Source organism: Silene latifolia, chromosome 1 (assembly GCF_048544455.1).
Source record: "Silene latifolia isolate original U9 population chromosome 1, ASM4854445v1, whole genome shotgun sequence".
NCBI classification, from domain to species: domain Eukaryota; kingdom Viridiplantae; phylum Streptophyta; class Magnoliopsida; order Caryophyllales; family Caryophyllaceae; genus Silene; species Silene latifolia.
The window spans coordinates 69,495,893-69,521,945 of record NC_133526.1 but is presented as its reverse complement, the minus strand read 5'-3'; the positions used below and the strand labels follow the sequence as shown (position 1 = coordinate 69,521,945).

The 26,053-nt window shown below is 39.4% G+C and overlaps 1 non-coding gene across 1 annotated transcript; it reads left to right on the top strand.

Moving 5' to 3' along the window:
* Window positions 1-6,241: 6,241 nt before the first annotated feature.
* On the top strand, window positions 6,242-6,347 carry LOC141622481 (small nucleolar RNA R71). The gene has a single exon (XR_012532984.1). It is a non-coding gene; the product is annotated as a small nucleolar RNA R71 (small nucleolar RNA).
* Window positions 6,348-26,053: the final 19,706 nt, after the last annotated feature.

Genomic DNA, 26,053 nt, shown 5'->3' with positions numbered 1-26,053 from the left:
GCAGGCTCAGTTTGGGATGTAGCTAATGGGTGAAAAGGCAAGTTTTGGCTTAAGTGGAGCTAAATGGGTGAAAAATATAAGAAAAGGGGAAAATTTGCAAGCACCTCCTTGCATGTGACACCGACCACAAACCCGAATGTGTGCATTAGACAAGAAATCGAATGTCAAAAAAGTGCAAAAATGATGAACATACTATGCAAGGAGTACTACTCTCAATTCCTAATAAACTGGTCATGAATGTCACCAGTTATGGGCTCTAAATCTCAGAAATTGTAAGTAGGTTGCCGATTTATCAGGTCAAGTCTACACAGTCAGCTATATTTGAACAAAAACTCGTAGACTATGCGTATGACAAAGCTAATAACTGTCAATAAAAGTGCAAGGCTCAAGTAAAATGACAAGTTAAAGTGCAATATCATCATGGAAATCAACCGTTCCGCTTCAACCTATATGCAAAAATAAACGTGAATATTTTTGAATTTTGAAATTTTTAATTTTTTTTTTTTGGTTTTTTGAATTTTATTGAAATGAATAAACAATGCAAGCTGAAAATAGAAATGTGAATGCAAAACAAATGCAAATGCAGACTCAAAAGGATGCAATACCCTCCCCAAACCAAAACGGACAACGCCCTCGTTGTCCTCCAGCATACACCAGCAGATATAAACAAGGGAACGGGAATATACAACCAATAAAGAATGAAAAACAATGAAATAAAAAGGAGACAAAAGAAATAAAAGAGTGAGAATAGACATACAAAACAAGAACTTCCCCAAACCAGCCTGAAAACCGGGGAAGTGAGTAGACCAGCAGTTACTCGTCAGCCTCCTCCGTCACGTCCTCCACCGTCACATTGTAGTCCGGATCCACCTCCTGCTCTCTCCTCCTCCTCTGCTCAGCTCGAGCTCTCTCCGACGCTGCCGCCGGGTCCTTGTCCTCCTCCTCCTCCTCACTAGCAGGCTCCGGGCACCCCTCAGCTGGGTACCGGTAAAAGGAAGGGTGTGGCCAACCCTCTGGGATCGGAGGGTGTCACCTCATGTGATACTCGTATAGAGGGAACAAAGTCAAAGCTATGTCCCTCTCCATACGAGCCTGTCTCTCTGCAATCTCGATCAACAAACCGTCACGACGCCCTTGGTCCATGACCGAGGATGCCTCAAAGGGTGGAGGAGGTACAAAATTAGCCGGTAGGACCGGCTGTGTCTATGTCTGGTCAGCAGACGCGGGAGTAGGAATAGGAGTAGGGATCGGGGTAGGTGTGGCCGTGGAAGTCTGGCCACCCGTGTACGGTGCGGATCCCTCTCCGGTCTCAAGTCTACGCCGCTTCTTAGCAGCGGGTAAGGTAGTAGGTGGTCGGATCGGCAGGTGGTACTCGAGTAGAGGTGGTAGTCGGGCGCCCCGTGCAACAGTAGGCAAAGGGGCTAAACGAGGGAGAGTGGTGCAAGGTAGGTCTACGGACAACGAACCGTTTATCTTCCATGTCCGGTAATCAGAAGTCAGGCAGGTCTGAGAGTGCATAAATGCTAGGCTCAGGTACCTATCTCCCTCAATCTACTGTAGGTCACGAGGCAAGAATGGTGGCTATGCCACCGTAGACGATAGCGCCCGTGATCTTCTCTCCCTGAGCCTGGAAGTACTGGGCGGTCAAATATGCGATGTTGAGGGTAAAGAGACCCTCGCAGTCGATGTTCAGGTAACCGCCTAAAATGGAGAGCTCATTGTTGTTGATGTTGTTTGGCTCCTTTTGGCCAAAAATAGTACTCCCCATCAGTCTAAGAAAGTAACGGGCAGGGGGAAGGTGGACCTGAGCGAGCTTTCGCTCGGGAAAAGTGGTCTGGGCCAAGGTCCGCCAAAGCTGACGGATGACCTTCCTAGGGGCAACAGTGGTGCCCGTAAAGGAAAGTCCGAGTCTTGTGCCAAACTCCTCCAATGTCATCGAAAAAGTCCGGTTGAACAACCGGAAAGACACGGAAAGACTAGTGGGGGCAGCATCGTATGCCCCGGAGGAGAAGGTGAAGGAGCTGAAGAACTCGAGACTCAGCTCCCGAAAGGTATGGCCACTCATAGTGATGAGTCCGGTCATCCCCGTGCCCCGTAAAAGCTCACAAACAGGCTCATAGAAACCGAGCCTCTCAAGTGACGTACGGCAAAGGAAACGCGTAGGGAGAAACTCGCAGTCAACTAAGTTATAAAATCTAGTACGATGTACACCATTAACAAAAATTACCTGCGGGTACTCAGGGTGGGAGTCGAGGGTGTCGTCCACTCGAATGGTAACACGGCCAGTAGCAGGTGTAGCCCGACCACGACCACGACCCCGGCCTCTAGAACCTGAAGTGGAAGACCGTCCACTGACGGTATGAGGTACTAGGGCCGCCCGTAGAGCAACTGTGACTGCGGGTGACCACGCAGCAGGGGTGGTCACCGTACCTGAAGTACTGGCTGAGGCTGCTACAGAAGAAGCAGCAGAGACCGCCACAGAGGAGGAAGGGCTAGCAGCAGGGCTAGTAGCAGTGGCTGTGACTGAGGTAGAGGCTGAAACAGAGCTAACAGCAGTGCTAGCAGGAGTAAAGACAGTACCGGCAGCAGAAACAAGAAAAACAGAGGTACTGGCAGGTGCGGAGACGGTAGTAGCAGCAGGGACTACCGTCTCAGACAAAGACAAGGACGGACTGGCAGCGGAGCTCGTAGAAGGTATAGAGCTAGAATCCATCCTAGTCAAATAGGGCAGGGGAAACTGATAAGAAAACAACATGAAAACAGCAGAGAATTTCCCTAAACAGTCGAAATTTTAAATTTTCGACTGGCAGCCCTAATTCTCGAATTTTTCCTCAATAATTCGAATGAAGTAGGTAATCAGCGATAAGGGAAGGGTAGCAGATGACAAATCCAGCAAATTAAGCAACAATTGAAGCAAATTAGGCATATGGCAGCAGGAAAAACCCAATTCACAGTCGAAAATTTCGACTGACAAGAACCCTAATCGCAAAATTCCCATAAAATTCGAAGTAAACATGTGAAAATCAATGAGGTAAGGGAATTAATCATCAAGTAAGACAAATTGGGCAAAGAATCACAATTATAGTCGAAAAATTCGACCCAATAAGGACTACCCGAACCCTAATTCCTAATTATCTTCATAAAAAGCAAAATTAATGAAATTAAAATGCAAAGAAGTATTGGAATTACTTACTTGATGATGAGAAACCTACAAATTGAGCAATTAATCTATAAAAAAAAGCTAGAATGGCGATTTTTTGATCGAAAAATCGCAAACCCTAATTCCTCTAATTGACCGTGTAAAACAGCAAGTATCAAGGGGAAAGCAGAGGGCAATGGACGATTAAATAGCAATGAATGAAAAGTAGGTGGTGGATTTGGTAAATGGGCAAGATTAATGGAGCAATTGGGGATTTTTGGTCGCAAATAAGGTGAAGGGAGGACGAAATAATGAAAGAGAAAAGGAAGTAATAAGAAAAAGAAGGAAGTTAAAGAGACTCCCTGCGTGTCTTTTGCAAAATCACTCGATCGAGTGATTTAAAACCACTCGATCGAGAGTTCCTGTATATATTTCACTCGATCGAGTAAAAATTTACTCGATCGAGTACTCCCCTTTTCAGCTTTTGTCGATCGAGCAATAAGAAACCATTCGATCGATCAACTTTCACTCGATCGAGTACAATAAGTAGTCGATCGAGCTATTTTCCTCGTGTAAGCCTTTGAATTTGCGTATAATTCCCCAAACCTGCATAAAAACACTCGCAAAAATATCCCAAAATACCAAATATGAATAGTAACAGTCTATAGTCTTCTAAACTACGCTTAAAACTGTCTAAATCCTAGTTGTCCTAATTAAATGCAATAAAAAAATCCGACGGAAATTAAAAATTGTTTATACAATTTGTTACACGGGGCATTCCCCCGCTCACTTCTCAAAGCAATTCAGCAGCTTCTCGGAGGGCTCCTGACTGGAGGACGTCACCTCAGCAACATTAACCGTCCCCTTCATTCTCCACGAGCTCGTATTTGAATCATTAGGAGGAGAATAGTTGACGTCCACATACGCGCAAACTTTCCTCGTCCTTACTCCTTTCTTACCAGCTTTAGCGTCATCACTCCCACTTTGACTGACATTAATTGCACAATAATCATTGACAACTCCTTCAATATTTTCATCTGTACTTGCAGCAAGGAAAACACACGAACTTTCCTCCTTTTTGCTCTCAATCTGAGGCGGAGGGGTCACGATAGCAGCACAATATTCCAAATTTTCATTTGGAGTGTCAATAGGAGGGTTAGTAGAAGAGAGGGCATTGCAAGGCTGAGCTTGCATGGGAGCCCTTCGGAACATAGACTGATGGAAAATCAATTCCTCGTCCCCAACCTGAAAGGTCAATGTCTTGCCCCCGACGTCTATCACTGCACGGGCAGTGAATAAAAATGGTCTCCCTAAAATGATAGGTGTATGTGTGTCCTCGGGGATGTCAAGTACAACGAAATCAACGGGAATAAAGAACCTCCCGATCTTAATATGTATGTCTTCTATTACACCTAACGGCTGTGATATACTACGGTCGGCCATCTGAACAGTCATATTTATGCAATTAAACTTTGTCAAACCAAGTCTCTTAGCAAGAGACATTGGTAAGACGCTCACGCTAGCGCCAAGATCGCATAACGCGTTATCAATTAAGTGGGTACCAAAGTGACACGGAATTGAGAAACTACCCGGGTCTGACTGTGTGGGAGGTACCTTATTCTGAACTAGGGCCGTCCCTACCTCGGTCAAAGCAACCGTCTCATGATCGTTAATGTGCCTCTTACGTGATAAAATTTCTTTCATAAATTTAAGGTAAGAGGGTACCTGTGTCAGCAATTCGGCGAACGGAACGGTGACTTGCAAGCTTTTCAGGAGTTCGACAAATTTACCGAACTGTTGATTAGCCTTTGTGTTCTGCAGATGCCTCGGTAAGGGTACCGTGATGGGTATCTCGAGCCCCTTTTTCCTTTCTTCCAACGTGTCGGCTGGATCAAGCTCTACATCCTTCGATCGAGACTTCTTTCCTCTCGAACGGGGTCTTTCAGGCGATATTTCACTCGATCGAGCACTAGCAGGCTCTCGATCGAGGTCTTCTTTATCAGCATCACTCGATCGAGCAACAATATCACTCGATCGAGCAGAATTCTCAATAAAATCACTCGATCGAGCTATTTGTTTTACTCGATCGAGCTGTTCTTTTTCCTGGTTACTCGATCCAGCAGAAATTTCACTCGATCGAGTCCTTTCTTCAGCATTTTCACTCGATCGACCACCTGAAATCAGTCGATCGAGTATCTTCTTTGTCGTCAGCTCTTTTTCAACAACAGTACACTGGTCATCAGCAGTAATTACCTCCTTCGGGTCTAATTTCAACAATTCCGGTCCCTCATATGAACGACCGCTTCTCAGATTTATTAAATTCACCGTCTTGTGTGGATTCTTATCAGCTTGTGACGGTAAATAACCCTGCTTCCTTGTGGATTGGTTCACGGCTAACTGGGCAACTTGAGTTTCAAGTGACTTGATGGATGCATCTTTCTGTTGGTCACTTAGCTGCCACTGCTTTGTATAAGACTGCAACATCATCTTCAAATCAAATAACTCACTCACCCCACCTGAGGATGATGCACCATGATTAGGTGTAGGGAAGGAATGAGGCTTCTGAAAGCCTTGTTGAGCCTTATGAGGAGGGACATATAGCTGCTGCGGAGGAGGAGGGGTAGGATTGAGCACATTTTGACTTGTCCACCTCAAATTGGGATGGACTGCCCCTTGGTTATTATATCGGAACCCCCTCCTTGCCTGTATTGTTGAAAAGCAAGGACCTGTTCCTTCTCTGTAAGACAGCCAACAACAGTATGACCGTCGTTGCTCCCACACCTCTCACATGTGACGGTCTCCCCTCTAGTAAGCAAATGGACCATCTGAGGCTCCCCAGCAGAATGCAGCTCCAATTTATCAAAACGAGCATTCATGGCTTCTAGCTGAGCCACGACTGCATTATCAACTGCGTGAACTATTCGAATACCATCCCTCGGGTTCCCATACTCGGCACAATGGGTCGCCATCTCCTCAATAATTGCCCATCCCTTATCATCATCAGTATTCTTTTGAAATCTTCCGTTGGACGAGGCATCAAGTATGGCTCTGTGGTCATCGTACAACCCATTGTAGAACTTATTGGACAGAAACCACGGATCAAAACCATGGTGAGGAAGAGACCTCACCAACCTCTTGAACCGGCACCAAGCTTCATAAAAGGTCTCATCAGGTGCCTGCTTGAAACTAGTGATCTTGGCCCTCAGCTGATTAGTGCGCTGCGGAGGGAAATATCTCTTATAAAAAGCAAGAGCAAGGGTCTCCCAGTTAGTAACCCCTGCGGCCGCGCGGTCCAAATAGGTCAGCCACTCCCTGGCTGAGTCAGTCAAAGAAAAAGGAAACAACACCTCCTTATTCTTGTCTTGAGTTACCCCTTTTATGGCGGGGATAGTAGAACAGTAGTCCGTAAAGACCTTCATATGCTTCCTCGATTCTTCACCTGCCACACCTCTAAAGATATTTCTCTCCACCAGATTGATATAGGACGGACGGATGTAAAAAGTATTCCCATCCTCAGTCTGGAGATTTAAACCCTTAGGAATAGATGATGCTTTAGGCTCCGAATGACATGCAATATTCAACATCTGAAAGATCATAGATCCGTATTAGACTCTTTAATAAAAATTAAATTATCTCATAATTTGTTATTTAGGTGATCTATGTAACCTGCATGCTAATATGAAAGCATAAAAATGAAAGTATAAGGAAAAACAATTTCCTTACATTGATTTTGTGGTAAAAAGGGCACAAACTAGTTCACCTTACTAGCTTGTTCTTGAGCTTATTCTAAATGGATGATCCTCCTTACTAATCTTCAAAGAGAAGATCTCCTTCTTGTGCACCCAAGAACTTACCCAAAAATTATAACAAGTATTGAACTAGAACTTGTTAATATTATACCCTTGGTATTATTTATAATATTACTAACAAGTCTTAGTAATAAAAATATGAATACTAACAATTTTTAGTAGAGATATGTATTATTTTAGAGAGAGGAAGACCAAAATGATTCATATGCAAAGTGAAGAAGTGAGTGATAAAAAGAACAATAATTTGGTCTATATGGGAAGGGAAAACCGGGTGGGTGGAGTGTTAGGTGAGGAAGAGTGTAAAATTTATCTTATATTTTTATCTTACATCACATGCAAAATCTTATATAAGATAACTTATGGTAGTATACAAAGTAAGGTGAAATGATTATGTTTCTAATCATCCACTACTCAATATTACACGGTCCACTTGCCCATTTACGGGTCCATGTTGGTTCTTATATTTGTCGCACAAATACGTGTAATTTTTATTTTAAACATCGTTTCATGTTTAAATACTTCCACAATTAATTCGTCCAATTCACTCCGTAAATATACGTGTACCACTACACATATTATTTACGTACTAATATTAATCACATTAATCAATTAGTAAAATTTTAGTAAATTAACAGTTAATTAACTAAAACCCGTCTCCCAAAATTTATTATTCAATTATCACATAATTAAATAATAACTGCCGTTCCTCGAGTTCGCAACTCGAAATCTCTCTAAAACTAATCGACTAACTTTTTAGTCTTTAAATCAAGGGACTAAATAAATTGTATCTCATACAATTAATTAGTTATCAATTGGGGTTCGTTCCTATAGGTGTGACCGAAAGGGGTCAGTTGATCACCGCCGTCTCACGACAATAACGTCAAACTCTAGTCAGCCAACCGTTATCGATTTACCTTAATCAACTGACGAGGATCAAATAATTAAATATCTGATGATATTCCATTAATGAGATTTAATATGTTAACGCACTATTGTGGAGGACACTAACTCCAACAATCTCCCACTTGTCCAACACAATGTGTGCGCTACCAATTCTCTTGTCCGTTTTTATCTCCCACTCAATGCAAGGTGTCTTTCAGGTCGCACTTGCACATGAACACATCGCGAGTGGTTTTCTCGATCGGGAGTGTGACTACCTGACCGGAAAAATCTCTCACAGATTACTTCCGAGCGTGGCCACGCATTTGTAGTCATTAACTCCTCGAGTGGCCTTGAGATATAGTTACCCAACGTGGGTGGACAATTCCTGAATGCCCTATTTATACTATTGCACAATACAGCTCACCATGACCTAGTAAATGCCCTTTTGGCCTCCTTTCACGGCACGACCTAGGACAAAAACCAAAGTCAATCGGAAACTGCACTTGCTCAGATAATAGTCTCCAGTCAAAAGAATCGACTCATTAGAACATCTTAGAGATCCCCGCCACGACCAAGCGTTTATAATAGAACTTAGGGACTCTCTAAATGGTCACTTTGTCCAAGCAAAGTGTCACACACTCGCCTATGTAATCGACCAGTCATCACATATGACCTTATGGTGTTGAACAACCATCAATCGACTTACAATCTAGTCACTCCGAGACGTCACCTCATTAAGTGACTAGGGACAAAATACAATGTTCATCTTATTCACTTAAATAGTGTTCAACATTGTCTCCACAACTTATTCAGATAAACAAGGTATTAAAATTTAGTCACACTAAATAAAAGATTCATAAAAGAAATGAATGCGAAAACAATGAATGTGATTATCATATATATAATAAGAGATACACTATCCAATTATTACATATCCATAATCTAAAGAAAATCTGGTCCTCGTCTCAATCCCATAGCGACGACATGACCATCATGCTTAGCCTTTGATAAAGGCTTGGTTAAAGGATCAGCAATATTATCATCTGTCCCAACCTTACAAATGTCAATTTCCTTCCTTTCCACATAATCTCTAATTACATGGTATTTGCTTTCAATGTGTCTAGATTTGTTACTAGACTTAGGCTCTTTGGCTTGAATAATAGCTCCACTGTTATCACAATATAGAGTGATAGGATCTTGGGCGGAATGGACTACTCCTAGTCCCTCCATGAATTGCCTAATCCAAACAGCTTCCTTCGCAGCCTCAGACGCTGCAAGGTACTCAGCCTCTGTTGTAGAATCCGCGGTAACGCTTTGCTTGAAGCTCTTCCAGCAAACAGCCCCTCCATTTAGCATAAACACATAGCCGGATTGGGATTTCATGTCATCCCGATCGGTTTGGAAACTTGCGTCCGTGTAACCTCTTACACGCAACTCAGTTTCTCCTCCAAACACTAAGAACGAATCCTTAGTCCTTCTCAAGTACTTAAGGATGTTCTTTACGGCTATCCAGTGACTCTCACCGGGCTTCGCTTGATAACGACTTGTCATGCTCAAGGCATACGCAACGTCGGGGCGAGTGCAAATCATAGCATACATGATAGACCCAATAGCGGAAGCATAAGGGACGGTCTTCATGTGTTCAATTTCCTTAGGGGTGGAGGGAGACTGTGACTTGCTCAAAGTAATCCCTTGGCCCATAGGTAGAAATCCTCTCTTGGAGTCTTTCATATTGAACCGGTCAAGAACTTTGTCAATATAAGCTTCTTGACTCAATGCTAGTATCCTCTTGGACCTATCCCTATAGATCCGGATACCCAAGATTCGTTGTGCCTCTCCCAAGTCCTTCATTTGGAAGTGTTTCCCTAGCCACTCCTTAACGGAAGTGAGTGATGGAACATCATTCCCAATGAGCAAGATGTCATCCACATATAGGACAAGGAATGCAACCTTACTCCCACTAATCTTCATATATAAACACGGTTCTTCCACACTTCTAGTGAAACCATATTGTTTAATAACATGATCAAAGCGATGATTCCAACTCCTAGATGCTTGCTTAAGACTATAAATGGACTTCTTGATCTTACACACCTTCTTAGGGTTAGATGTATCAACAAAACCTTCAGGTTGTATCATGTACACCTCTTCTTCTAGAATCCCATTCAAGAAGGCGGTTTTGACATCCATTTGCCAAATCTCATAATCATGAAATGCGGCAACCGCTAAGATTATCCTAATGAACCTAAGCATAGCGACTGGAGCGAAGGTTTCGTCATAGTGTAAACCATGAACTTGGGTGAAACCTTTTGCCACCAATCTAGCTTTGTAAACATCCATATGTTTATCCACGCCGAGCTTAATTTTATATATCCATTTACACTGAAGGGGTCGCACTCCCTCAGGTAAATCCACCAAGTCCCATACTTGGTTCTCGTACATGGAATCCATTTCGGACCGCATGGCTTCTAGCCAAAGCGAGGAGTCGGGACTAGACATGGCCGATTTGTAGTTAGTGGGTTCACCACTTTCAAAAAGTAACAAAACACCATCCTCTTCGATGTTACTAAGGTAGGGATCAGGTGGATTAGAAATCCTACTTGACTTTGTAGGAACAATTACCGTTTCAGAGGAAGAGGGAATGCTATCCTCTACGTTCTCCTCTACCTCATTCTTGGTTTGTGGCTCTCGAACTTCTTCAAGTTCAAATTTTCTCCCACTTTGTCTCCTAGAAATAAACTCCTTTTCTAGGAAGACAGCATCATGAGCCACAAACACTTTGTTCTCGTGTTTATTGTAAAAGTAATAGCCACGTGTTTCCCTTTGATATCCTACAAAAAGACATTTGTCAGACCTGGGTGCAAGCTTATTGTCAGACTTGATCTTAATGTACGCTTCGCAACCCCAAATACGCATGAATGACAAATGAGGGACTTTCCCTGTCCATATCTCATATGGAGTCTTATTGGCCGCTTTAGTCGGGCTTTGATTTAGTGAAAATACTGCAGACAAGAGGACAAAACCCCAAAATGAACTAGGAAGCTCAGTTAGACTCATCATAGACCGAACCATATCAAGTAAAGTTCGGTTTCTCCTTTCGGCCACACCATTTAATTGTGGTGTGCCAGGAGGAGTCCATTGTGATACTATACCACAATCTTTTAGGTGTGAATAAAATTCAATATTTAAATACTCACTACCACGGTCGGACCGTAGGGTCTTTATCTTTTTATCCAATTGGTTCTCTACTTCATTTTGGAATTCTTTGAACTTGTCAACGGCTTCACTCTTGTTCTTCATTAAGTAGACATACCCATATCTACTTAAGTCATCAGTAAAAGTAATGAAGTAGTGAAAAACTCCTCTAGCGTTGATGGTTAATGGTCCACACACATCCGTGTTTATGAGAGCCAAAACCTCACTAGCTCATATCCCTTTTCCCGCAAAAGGTGCACGAGTCATCTTGCCTAGAAGGCAAGACTCGCATGTACCATAAGATTCGAAACCAAATGGTTTGAGCACTTTTGATGAAGCAAGTCTCTTAATGCGACTTTCGTTTATGTGGCCTAAACGACAATGCCCAAGGTAGGATTCGTTTGGATCACCCGTTTTGAGCTTTTTAGTTTCCACATGATAAACGTCATTAACGTCATTTAAAACATAAATGCCTCCAATTGAAATGGCCTTGCCATAAACCACATCATTAAAAGAAAAAGTACAACACTTGTCCTTAATCATAAAACAAAAGCCTTCCGCGTCTAACGCGGAAATGGAGATGATGTTCTTAGTTAAAGTTGGTACAAAATAACACTTATTTAAATACAACTCTAAACCACTAGCTAAAGTGAGCACATAGGCCCCCACGGAAACGGCGGCTACTCTAGCTCCATTGCCCATGCGGAGATCCACATCACCTTTTGCTAGTGCTTGCACGTCCCTTAAACCCTGCAAATGGTTACAAAGGTGAGAGCCACATCCGGTATCAAGTACCCAAGTGGAAGTACAAGCATAATTAACGTCTACCACATAGAGAGAGGAAATCATACCAATAGGCATCACACGCCCTTCTTTGAGATCCTCCAAGTATTTGGGACAACTCCTCCTATAATGCCCCTTCCCATTACAATGGAAACATTCAGCCTCGGAGAGCTTGACACTTTTTGCCTTGGGATTGCCATTCTCAACCGCTTTCCCCTTTCCCTTGTCATTTTTCTTTGACGATTTCTTGAATTGGGACTTAACCTTCCCTTTTCCTTTCTTGACTCCAAGGGACATGTTCTTTAACTTCATGGTTAAAATATCTCCTTTTTCACTCCCACTAGCCTCCATATCCCTTTCCGCTTGGGAGAGGAGTACATGAATTTCATGGTAACTCTTATCCATGTCATTCATGTTGTAGTTTACCCTAAAGTGGGCAAACTTGGTGGGGAGTGAGTGGAGGATACGATCCACCACAAGAGTCTTAGGAATCTTACACCCTAGACGCTCTAGGATGTCAACATATTCGACCATTTTGAGTACATGGGGACCAACCTTTTGGCCCCTCTCAAGCTTAGCTTCAAAGAAGCGTGCCGCCGCATCGTTTTGACGGACTTTAGGTGTTTGTGAAAACATAGTGATCATACGAGTGAAAATCTCGTACGCATTTAAAGAAATGCATGATAGCTTGAGCTTTGGGGATATTGACCATATAAACACATTCTTGATATCATTCAACATCCTCACATATTCATCATAGGCGGTCCGCACAGCCGATGAAGCTCTTGCGCCGGGCTCGATAGGAGGAGCATCGGTCAAGTAAGTGAGCACATTGTCGGACAACGCGACACTTTTGATGTTGGATTCCCGTTCAAGAAATTTACTACCGTCATCTTTTAAAATACATTTGCCCATTACGGACCTTAGCCATGAATCTTTTCCTAGTGAAGTAGTCGATGGAGTTGATGAAGTTGCCATTGCGAATTAAAATGCTACAACAAAAAGGAAAAATTAACATTCATTGTTGTTGAACCATATAGCTTATATGTTTATGTTTTGATGATGTCAAGGTGATTTACTCTCTATATACTTGTTGCTTGTAATCGTTTGTTAAGTGCTTTAGGATTAACCTATTACGAGCTACATAGAAGATTATGACAATTGCATGAAACGTTCAAGCCTTCGATCAAGATCAAACGGTTCGAGATCCATTCAAGTATTATGTGAAGACGAAGTCCGTCTAAAGAATAATCAAGCTTGGATGATGACGTAGCCTGTACTCGAAGATCTTCTTGAAGATTAGAATAGTATAGGTGATTATCTCGTAATGGTAATTAAGAATGAGTTTCTTGAATTGGTAAAGTTATAGCTTTGCAGCTATAACATTACTAGTAAAAGAGCTCAATGTTATAGCTCTCCTACTATAACATTGAGATGCTGAGTTTCTATACACGACTTATAATTGTTTCGAAATTTGTTTTATAATTGTTTAAAGTTTATTTTAAATGTTTTAATGAAAGTATTTATATAATAAAGCCCGGTTTAGTGAGGAGTCCGGTTTGGTATTAAACGTTAATTAGTAGTTGTAATGGATCAACTTATGAGTTGGACTTTGCTACTAATTAGGGTTTCAACATAGCCTCCCTTATAACCTAAATTCTAATTATATGTTAAGACTAGGGTTTGCATGATTCACGAGGCTTATGGGCCGTGATATCTCGTGTTGCCTAGAGGATATTAGGTAAAGATTTTATTCTATAATAATATCATTACATATCTTATATATCTTACTTAATATAAATGTTTATGGTAAAAGATATTCTTGTTTTAGGAAATCTTATCATAATCTTAGAATTTATAGTAAAGATAATATTTGGAAAGATTATATTCTATCTCATAGAATATTCTTTATTATCTTTTATTGGCTTTTAGGAAAGAGATAATAAGAAGATATGATTTATTTCTATATCTTATTATTTCGGCTATTAGGGTTTGACAAAACCGTGTAGCCTACTCTTTCTCCTCCTATAAATACTTTGATATTTACAACATCTAATAGAGAGACCTTAAGTATAAAAATTAATTTTAATTTTACAAAGCAAACCGTGTGTTTTAAGCAGAAAAACCGATTTGCTATTTTGAAAGGTCGTGTGTCATAAAACTCGCATACTCGTTCTTCATTTATCGTTATAAGATAATAGTGCTTAGTTGATTTCTTAACTTGTTCATTAACGTGAACCTTTGTTAGAATCATTAGTGCTTTCTTATTAGCGTAAGTTAGTCACTCGAGTATTTAACGGTACTCATTGAGTTACAGCTAGAGTTAGTTGTACGAGTTGGGTTAGTAAATTTGTAATCCATAGAAAGGTACTAAATTTATTAATCGAGAATAGTGGACGTAGGTTTCGACTTGTGAAACTGAACCACTTCAAAAACCGTGTGTCTCTTCGTTCATTCGTTTGTTTCGCTTATTACGTTTACCTTCATTAGTTGATTAGTTAAAGTTTAATCAATAAACTTTAAATAATCAATTACATATACATTATCGAAAAAGCTTTCAAAAAGTTTTAAATCCTCAATTCACCCCCCCCTTTTGAGTATTTTGGATCAATAGACTCTTCAATTGTTTTAAAAAATTACTTGTAAAAACATGTTTAGCAAGTTTTAGCATTTATATAATGACCTCCCAATAAATTATATAAATGATTCCAAGACCCAAATATTAAACAAAAATGAGCATTGCTTGGGCGAAACATCCCATAATTGCGTAAATTCGGTAAGTCACGTTGACTAATTCTACCTCTAGAATTCTTGGTCGACGAATTTCCTCAAATTCATCTACTAGCCCCGAAACACAAGACCGTCTTATATCCCGTTGAGTCCAACCAATTTTAGCGTGTGATAATCGTTTACCACCCTACTTACCCAAGGTAAAACGAGAACACCCCGCTTGGGCGAGCGTGGCTCTAATGAACAAGAGATTCATAGGTGTTACTAATTGGTAAGGCTAATCTCAATTTTAGTTATGTGAGAGATCTTGTCAATTTAGTCATAAATTCCTTATAAGTGAATTAATTCGGTGAATGTAAATGACGTGAATTGACAACCGCGAAAATAAAATGCATGTGAATGGCGATTTTGGCATGCGCGAAAATAAAACAAGCAAACATGTAAGCATATGAATAAATCCTAGAATGGCCACCTAGTTAATAAAAACTAGTCTATTACATTTCGGAAACCAACTCCTTGGTCCCTTGCCTCTTCATTCCATAAGTGGCTCTTCCTTGTGGGATTTGGAACACCTTCCAAAAATAGACTCAAAATCTCGTTGTAATCCGTCTTTTGGAAACGCCAGGTAAAAATAACTATTACAATTAAATTACATAGCTATTCCTATTATACATTAATTAATATAATAAATAAAACTATTAATTAATTACAAACCGACGATACGAGATCGTATTTAGTTACAAACAAATCGATATTCCCATTCATTTCGGGTAATAACGATTAAAATTAACTAGGCCATACTAGGTACAATAAGATAAATACTTTAAATAAATGATAATCATTCATTCAACTTAAATAAATATACTTAAAATGCTGAAAAAATGATGCCAAAATCGCCCTATCTATCATTCGTTGGTATCCATCTCGGTTTTTGTGGATTTAATCGATTTTTAACATGTAAAAATCAATAATCAACTCTTAAATCTCATTTAAGTCCAAACTAATTGTCAAAACTGTTTTGAACCTCAAAATTAGTCCTCAGTAATTTTATGATAAATAATTAGTTTGATTTGGTGATATTTTGCTAATTTAATCGGTAAAATCATAATATTTAAGTAAAAATCCAAAATAATTGATAAATTACCCAAAAAATTGAAACAAAAATTTTTAGTATTCTAGAACACTCCCAAGAACACCAAAATGTCAGAAAAATTGCCCAAATATTCCGGATAAATTTTATAAAGAAAAAGATCGATATTTATCGGTTTTTAACCACTAAAACCAATAAACATCAAAACAAAGTAAAAACACACATGCAAAATCACTTTTAACATTTAAATAATATTCTTAAATATAAATAAATTTATCATGGGCAGAATCAAATGTTTCAAAATTATGATTAATTAATTTCACTTTTATCGACTTTTATCTCATAAAATCAATAAATATGCAAAAAAATTCGAACCAACCTTCAAACGTTTGCATACAATCAGTAGAAAACATGCATGAAATACCATAAAAACTCCATGCACTGAATCAACTTTTAACTATTTGTAGTCAATGTTTAACTAAAATACGGCATTTTGACTCGGTTTTCTACCAAAAATCATTAAAAATAGCAAAATAACTTCAAAAATCACCAAAAAATACCCAAACCATTTGAGATCAGTAGGTATGCATGTACCAAAATTATCTTTTATTGGCTTTTAGGAAAGAGATAATAAGAAGATATGATTTATTTCTATATCTTATTATTTCGGCTATTAAGGTTTGACAAAACCGTGTAGCCTACTCTTTCTCCTCCTATAAATACTTTGATATTTACAACATCTAATAGAGAGACCTTAAGCATAAAAATTAATTTAAATTTTACAAAGAAAACCGTGTGTTTTAAGCAGAAAAACCGATTTGCTAGTTTGAAAGGTCGTGTGTCATAAAAATCGCATATTCGTTCTTCATTTATCGTTATAAGATAATAGTGCTTAGTTGATTTCTTAACTTGTTCATTAACGTGAACCTTTGTTAGAATCATTAGTGCTTTCTTATTAGCGTAAGTTAGTCACTCGAGTATTTAACGGTACTAATTGAGTTACAGCTAGAGTTAGTTGTACGAGTTGGGTTAGTAAATTTGTAATCCGTAGAAAGGTACTAAATTTATTAATCGAGAATAGTGGACGTAGGTTTCGACTTGTGAAACTGAACCACTTCAAAAACCGTGTGTCTCTTCGTTCATTCGTTTGTTTCGCTTATTACGTTTACCTTCATTAGTTGATTAGTTAAAGTTTAATCAATAAACTTTAAATAATCAGTTACATATACATTATCGAAAAAGCTTTCAAAAAGTTTTAAATCCTCAATTCACCCCCCCCCCTCTTGAGTATTTTGGATCAATAGACTCTTCAATTGGTATCAGAGCCTCGTGCTCTTGATTGCCTAACCGCAAAGAGGCTGATCTATCTTGTTTTTCATTTATCTTATCGTTTTATATTCCGCTGCCTATCACGTGATAAATGGATTCCAAATATCTCAAGTGTCCCGTCTTTGATGGGAAGAATTACGGATTGTGGAAAAACATGATGACTCACTATGTGAAAGGACACGATTGGGAGTGCTGGAGGATTATTCAAAACGGACCGCATAAAATTCTTGTGGCATCCGAGGAAGGCACTACCTATGAAAAGAAAGAAGAGGACTATGTCGAGGCCGACTACAAGAAGGCCGAGAAGAACTCCAAAGGAATAAGTCTTCTGCAAAACGGAATGACTTCTACTGAGTTTGATCGGTTCTCTTCATGTTCCACGGCCAAGGAGATATGGGATAGGCTTGAATTAGCTTATGAGGGTACTTCCATTGTTAGGAAGCACCGAATAGATTTGCTTATGCAAAAATATGTGCTATTCATTATGGAGCCTAATGAGTCCTTAGATAGTATGTCCGCAAGGTTTTCAAGTATAATAAATGAATTAAAAAACCTAGGTAGGAAATTGCATCGAGGACATTGCGTAAAGGTTCTTAAGAGCCTTACTAAGAAGTGGCGTGCTAAGGTCACTGTAATGGAGGAATCACGAGATCTTGAAACCCTATCCTATCAAGAACTCATTGGTGATATCATGGCCCATGAAATTACTCTTAACAAAGATGACGTTGAACCAAGTCGCAATAAGAGTATGGCCTTAAAGAGCGAAGAAGTTGACTCTGAACTAGAGGATGAAACTGTCTTGTTTGCACGACGCTTTAAAAATAAGATATTTCGAAATAAACAAACAAAATCATCCTATAACAACAATAACAACAAGTCATTCAACAAAAAGGTTAATGACTCAAAGTCGTCTTTCGCAAATAGAGGTTGCTTCAAGTGTGGAGAATCTGGTCATATGATCAAGGATTGTCCAACATGGGAGAAGATAAAGGACAAAATGAAACGTGAGAAGACAAAGAGAGAATTCAAGCAAGTTATGATGGCTTCGTGTTGGGGAGACCTTGACTCAGAAGATGACGAGGAATCTGAAGACGACGAAGTAGCAAACCTTTGTCTCAGCAGTGTTAGTCTTAACCTAATCTCCGACAGTGACTATTAGAGCACAAATTCTCATTCAAACTATTGCTTTCTTGGAGAATCAGACGAAGACGACGATGAAGAGGTGAGTTATCTTGAGCTTAAAAAACGTGTTAGGAAATTGTCTAAAAGTGCTTTAATTGAATTCTTTGAACAATCTCTTGATAAGTGTCACGAACAGGATTTGGAATTGAAAGATCTAAAGAAACAGATTCTCGAAATCGCGGAAGAGAATCATACTCTCAAGACAAAAGCTAAGAAGTTGAAATCTAAAGTTATAGCTGAGAAAGCTACAACATTAGATTCTACTATAGCTGAGAAGAAGGAATTAGAGTCCAAAGTTATAGCTAATGAAGCTATAACTTCCGACCTAAAGCTTAACATCAAGCACCTTCAAGCCAAAGTTATAGCTAATGAAGCTATAACTTTAGAACTTAGAAAAGTCAAAGAACTTTTGGAAACTAAGGTGACATCTAATGAAGAAGTGATCTTAGATCAAAAGAAAGAGATAGATTCTCTTTTAAAGCAATTAAAGGAATCTAAAACTTATATGATCAATGTTAAGAAACAACACACCGGTGTTGTGTTTATTCTTAACAAACGATTCCGAGACTTTCGTGACAACTTTAAAAAGGACAATGATGTAGATCACACGAAATGTCAAGAGGAAATTAAAACCCTAAAAGACCTACTTCTACACGCTAGAAAGGTCCATGACAAGTGGGAAGGTAGCACAAAAGTCCTAAACTTCCTAACCGAACAATCTGATAATAATATGAAGATGGGGTTAGGACATGAATGCTACAGCCGTAGAGATCACTCTAAATGCAAATCAACACCTTCGGATTTTGATTTTAGAAAAAGAAAGTATGCTGATCTTCCTGAATACTTGATTTGCAATTACTGTGATCATACGGGTCATATCCAAATCAATTATGTCAAAAAGGCTCATGATATACGAAAAAATGCCGAACATTCTAAAACTGTTGACACAGTTGTCGAAGATAAGGAAACCCCCACTAACGAACCTAACGAAGAAAGAAACAATAAATTTCGTTGGTTCTATGACATGGCCTTTGACTACACTAAGAAACCTAGCACTTCACAAAGCCCTTGTAGATCTCACCCCAGTAAACCTATTCACAAGGGAAATAGTCAAGAGAGACCTAGAGAAATTCCTAGACCTAGAGAAAACCCTAACCCTAGAACTCCTCCCAAGCCAAACAAACCTAAGGTTAGAAAAACCGTCATCAGACGTGTTTGGGTTCGAAAGGATTTAGTATTTAGAGTAACTAATCATAAGGGACCCAACTTAGCTTGGGTACCTAAAAACTGTATCTAATCCTTTATGCAGGAAGAAGTGAAAGAAAACAATCAATGGTATCTTGACAGTGGATGCTCAAGACACATGACCGGAGATAAGAATCTGTTTCTTTCACTTAAGCCCTTCAATGGAGGAAAAGTAACCTTCGGAGACAACAAAAAGGGAAAGGTTATCGGAGTTGGCAAAATCGGAATTTCTAAGTCTCGCGCAATAAGTGATGTTTATCTCGTAGATGGTCTAAAACACAACTTGCTAAGCATATCTCAACTATGCGACAAAGGTAACAAGGTAGTTTTTCATACTGATAGTTGTCGCATTATTATTGAAGGAACTAGCAATGTTATTCTTGAAGGCCACAGAAAAAGGAACGTTTATATGGTGGATTTAAATGCTGTGCCTACTAACTCTTTTTCGTGCATGAAAGTTACACTAGATGATCCTTGTTTATGGCATAAACGTTTTGGTCACATTAGCTCACTAACCCTGAACAAACTCAAGAAGTGGGACTTGGTTGAGGGGTTACCTAAGATCAAGTTCGACCAAGAAAAGATGTGTGATACGTGTGCAAGGTGCAAACAAGTAAGATCATCGTTCAAACCAAAAAGAGTAGTAAGCACAAATCAAGCCTTGGAATTGGTACACATGGATTTATGTGGACCTATGAAGGTAAGGAGTAGAGGAGGATCCAGGTACGTCTTCGTTCTTGTAGACGACTACTCAAGGTATGTATGGCCTATCTTTCTTCATTCAAAAGACGAAACTTTTGATGAATTTGATTGTCTTATGAAACGTGTTCAAAACAAATATAAGACTAATCTTGTATCTATTTGTACGGATCATGGCACCGAATTCGACAATCAAACCTTTATAGAATATTGTAGAGTTAATGGTGAAGGGCATAATTTTTCTGCACCAAGAACTCCTCAACAAAACGGTGTTGTTGAACGTATGAATAGGACCTTATAAGATATGGCACGTACAATGCTCTTGTGTAGTGGTTTACCTCGTAACTTTTGGGCTGAAGCCATTAGTACTTCTTGCTACATCCATAATCGTGCTATGATCCGACCTATCCTTAAGAAAACCCCCTACGAACTCCTTAGAGGTCGATAACCTAATATCTCCCATCTTCGCTGTTTTAGGAGTAAATGTTTTGTACATAATAACGGTAAAAACCGTTTAAGTAAATTCGACCCTAGGAATGATGAGGCGATTTTTATAAGATATTCAGATCATAGCAAGGCTTACAAGGTCTTCAATAAGAGAACTCTTTGTATTGAAGAAAGTGTCCACGTTATTTTTGATGAAGATAACGTGTTCGATAAGCCTTTACAGGATGAGGAAGAAGACTTGGATGAACCCGACTTTTGTCTTTCAAGAGACGATCCCCCGGAATTGGAATTGGAGGACAATGAAATTGAGGGAACGAATGATGAACTTGATCGTTCCTCAAAAGATAAAAAGGAGAAAAACAAAGTTATAGTTGATGATACTATAACATTGACTCAAGATAAGAACTCCCAAACCAATGTTATAGATGATGTTACTGTAACATTGAATCCAAATCAAGGTGTAGAGTCTGAGGTTATAATCGGCTCAAATACAACACCTGGATTGGATTCAGAGGGAACTTCCTCTAATTCCGAACCAAATGAAGTCGAGACAAGCTCAAATAACGATGAAGAACCAAGCACTTCAACGAAGTGGAAATACAAGAACTCACACCCCATGGATAATATTCTTGGGAATATTAAAAAGGGTGTTCAAACAAGATGTTCCTTAAATAACTTCTGCTCTTTTTACTCTTTCCTATCCATGATGGAACCAAAGAACATCAATGAAGCCCTTGCTGAATCAGATTGGATTATAGCTATGCAAGAAGAGCTACAACAGTTCGAAAGAAACAAGGTTTGGCATTTAGTTCCTAGGCCAAAAGATCGTTCAGTAATTAGAACAAGGTGGGTCTTCAGAAACAAATTAGATGATGCCGGAGTCATTGTCAGGAACAAAGCAAGATTGGTGGTCCAAGGGTATAATCAACAAGAAGGAATATATTATGACGAGACTTTCGCACCTGTTGCTCGTCTTGAAGCTATCAGACTTCTAATAGCATTCGCCGCACACAAGGGAATGAAACTCTTCCAGATGGATGTCAAGACAACATTCTTGAATGGTTATTTACAAGAGGAAGTCTTCGTTGAACAACCCCCTGGATTTAAGAATATCAAATTTGAGGATCACGTGTTCAAATTGGATAAAGCCCTATATGGATTAAAACAAGCACCTAGGGCTTGGTACGATCGATTATCTATGTTTCTACTTGACAGTGGATTCAGTAGAGGATCCGTCGACAAAACCCTATTTCTAAAAACTGAGGGTTCTGACCTTTTGGTTTTTCAAACATACGTCGATGATATCATCTTTGGATCGACCAACCGAAGCTTACGCAAATATTTTTTCTGAGTTGATGACTTCCGAGTTCGAGATGAGTATGATGGGAGAATTAAAATTCTTCTTAGGGCTGCAAATACAACAAACTGATGAAGGCATTAAAATCCATCAACAGAAATACATCAAGGAGTTGATTCGGAAATTCGGAATGGAAAAGTCACATGCTATGCCTACTCCAATGGTCGAGAACAAGAAATTGACATTGGCTGAAAACGGTAAATCAGTTGATGAAACTACTTACCGTGGGATGATTGGGTCACTGTTATATTTGACCGCAAGTAGACCCGATATTATGTTTAGTGTATTCGTTTGTGCGAGATATCAATCATCTCCCAAAGAATCGCATATGACGGCCGTAAAACGAATTTTACGTTACTTAATTAGAACGGCCAACTTATACCTATGGTATCCAATGGAGTGCAACTTTGATCTAGTCGGTTATTCCGTTGCCGACTACGCAGGATGTTCTCTAGACAGAAAAAGCACGTCGGGTGTCGCCACTTTTGTCGGACCATGTATCATCACGTGGGGTTCGAAGAAACAAAATTTCGTTGCTCTCTTAACTGCTGAAGCCGAATATATTGCTGCAGGACTGGTATGTACTCAACTTTTATGGCTTAAGCAACAATTACGTGATTATGGTGTTGATGTAGGATGTATTCCTATTTTATGTGATAATACTAGTGCAATAATTATTTCTAAAAAAACCCGCACAACGTTCACGTACCAAACATATTGAAATAAGACACCATTTTATTCGAGACCATGTTGAGATAGGGAATATAAAACTTGAATTTTGTAGTACTGAAAAACAATGGGCAGACATTTTGACAAAATCATTAGCTAGAGAATGATTTGAGACTTTACGGTTGGAAATTGGTTTAATCGGTGGTACCTAAGCTTCTATATTTGTTCAATCTTTTTATGACTGACTAGTTAAGTTAAGATTGTATGACTGTGTCCGTATATTGCGTTGCATGAATAATTTCGTTGTAGGAATATTTTTATCATAAGATTCTATTTGTTATTTAGAATTTAATTGTTATACAAACTAATTCCTTATCACAATAAATAAAACACACCAAATCTTTTATCCTTCTAAGTCACAAAGAATCTTTCCTTTTTGCAAATTCTTGTACACGGCTCAAACAATAAACTTCCTATACAAACACAAATTCCTTATTCTTATCCTTTGCCTAATAAATCTATCCCTTAAATTCCTACACCTACCATAATTCATACTCCTAATTATACACTTACCATATTTACTCTCCACTTGTTAACCCTAGCCTACACCTATATCTACCCCCTTGCGTGTTACCCGTCCACCCAACCCCACTTGCATACTTTTCTTTCTCTCAATTTTTTACCATCATCACAATTCATCTTCTTTACACAAACCATCACCATCACCTCCTTTTTCAATAATCACCATCATCATGAATCCAACTCATGCAAAAAATACCCGATCCTCAACCCGTCACCACCAAAACCGCCTCTTTCATAACCAAACATCACCTCTACCACCACATGATCCTCATTCCATTAATTGTCCTTCACGACAACCAAACCAAAATACGCCCCTGTTTCGTAGTCGGGACGAGTCGGTGTCCGAAGGCAAAAGACGCCGTCTTTTCAAAGGAAAAAATAAGGTGGTTGTCGATAATAGTGAAGCTGTGGAGGAACCCGAGGTAATAGTTCGGAATGGTGTTGCTCGTACCTTGCTTAGGGATGTTTCAAAAGTCGCGACCAATGAAGGGTTAAATCGTGTTCGGCTTACTCATGATGAAAGCATCCTAGTTAATCGAGTTTTGAGGTATTCCATTCATGGTGGTAGGTACTATCCGAAATCTTGGTTGGTTAGTGTTCCCGCTCTTGCTTTCTTTGTTAATTTTCTTGATTTTCAAGGGTGGAGTCACATTAGTCAGTTTTCGGGTCCTGTTTACCCAGTGGAGGTGGTTCAATTCTTTGCTAGTGTCTCAATTAAGAAAGGAGTCTTGCATGCGGTTGTTAATGGAGTGGATGTGACGGTCTCTGTTTCAGATTTTTGCTCTGCTTTTTCGGTTCCCAATGAAGGAATTGAATTAAACCCGAGTCTTGAATGGTCTAATGTTGTGAGTGAAAAGGAGTTGTTAGTGAAGAAGTATTTTGAGGAGATGACGGAGGGAGGTAATATCGTGGTTCGTCCTCTCTCGGTAAAAATCAAGTTCCTCTTGAACTTTTTGTGGAACACAGTGGTGCCGAGGAGAGGAGGCCGTGATAAGGTGTCAAGTTATGAAGCTATAATGGTCTATTCTTGGTTGGAAGGTCAGAAAGTTAATTTGGGCAGTGTCGTGTTGCACCGTATACTTCAAACAAGTCTCACGGTGACAATATAGAAGTTGATTACCACAATCGATTTACCTTATGGGATGTGGGTGTCTCGGTTGTTGGAGATTAAGCGTGTGGTGGGACAAGATAGTTACGGTGTTAGTGCGCATAATTGTATGTGTGACAAGTTGATCAAGCTCATGGGTCTTGTTGTTGATGGACCCGAGTTGCTTCTTGCAAAAGATGTTGAGAAAGCCCCGGGAGATTCGGGTTTGGGAGTTATGGAGTCAAAGTTGGAGGGGTTTATGAGTGGTTTAATGGAGAAATTAGAGGAGCATTCGACTAATTTGGCTACGGTGTTGTCACGGGTTGGACCATCTCGGTCTTTAGACTCGGGCTTGGATGCTACTCGGATGTACTCTTGGATGGAGGAAGTGGACAAAAGGTTAGCGGGTTTTGAAAGGGAGTTGAAGGCAATTCGTGGGGAAAGGTTCCCACATGGTGATCGTCTCACTTTCCTTACGAGTCAGGATGGAGTCTTGGTTATGCACGGGAAAGCAATTGCGGGTGATCAAGCGCTCACGTTGGAGGCCACAAAAGCTCTTTCCTTGAAAGTGCTTAACTTTGAGAGGAGCATTGGTACACTTTCTCAGCTGGTTCGAAGCTCGTTTGACCGTCTTGATGCCTTAGAGCATCGTACTATGCCCGACTACGTCAACCTGTATAAGACCCGTAACATTTGATTTCCTCTCGTCCTATCACCTCTAGCCCTTATCTTACTTAGCTTTCTTTTTCTTATTGTTGGTGTGTTTAAACAATTCTCATTCGGCCCATTTTGGCAATGCACTTGTGGTTATGGCCCAAGTGTTTCATTAGACATGTGTTGATTCGGCCCACTTTTGCTTAAACATGTTTAATTCCTAGTTTGTATGATAATTATCTTTTGGATGCTTATAGTCTTGCGTGTTATTACTATTTCCTATGACGTTTTATCTCTTGTCTCGTCTTATATTATTCTAGTCATTTTTGATTTGTTCTTAGCTTTTCGATGATGTTAAGAGGGGGAAAGAACGTTTATAGTGAGCATCTACCTAAGCTTGCTCCTTGTCAAGACCAATTGTCTCTTAAATTCCTTAAAGTTTCGGTTTTTGTAGAATCGTTTGGATCTTGCGTTAATCTTTATTATCAAGATAACGGTATTATATTGAGGGGGAACACACAATTAGTCACAAATGTTAGGAGGCTTGCCATCATCAAAAAGGGGGAATTTGTTGAACCATATAGCTTATATGTTTATGTTTTGATGATGTCAATGTGATTTACTCTCTATATACTTGTTGCTTGTAATCGTTTGTTAAGTGCTTTAGGATTAACCTATTACGAGCTACATAGAAGATTATGACAATTGCATGAAACGTTCAAGCCTTCAATCAAGATCAAACGGTTCGAGATCCATTCAAGTATTATGTGAAGACGAAGTCCGTCTAAAGAATAATCAAGCTTGGATGATGACGTAGCCTGTACTCGAAGATCTTCTTGAAGATTAGAATAGTATAGGTGATTATCTCGTAATGGTAATTAAGAATGAGTTTCTTGAATTGGTAAAATTATAGCTTTGCAGCTATAACATTACTAGTAAAAGTGCTCAATGTTATAGCTCTCCTACTATAACATTGAGATGCTGAGTTTCTATACACGACTTATAATTGTTTCGAAATTTGTTTTATAATTGTTTAAAGTTTATTTTAAATGTTTTAATGAAAGTATTTATATAATAAAGCCCGGTTTAGTGAGGAGTCCGGTTTTGTATTAAACGTTAATTACTAGTTGTAATGGATCAACTTATGAGTTCGACTTTGCTACTAATTAGGGTT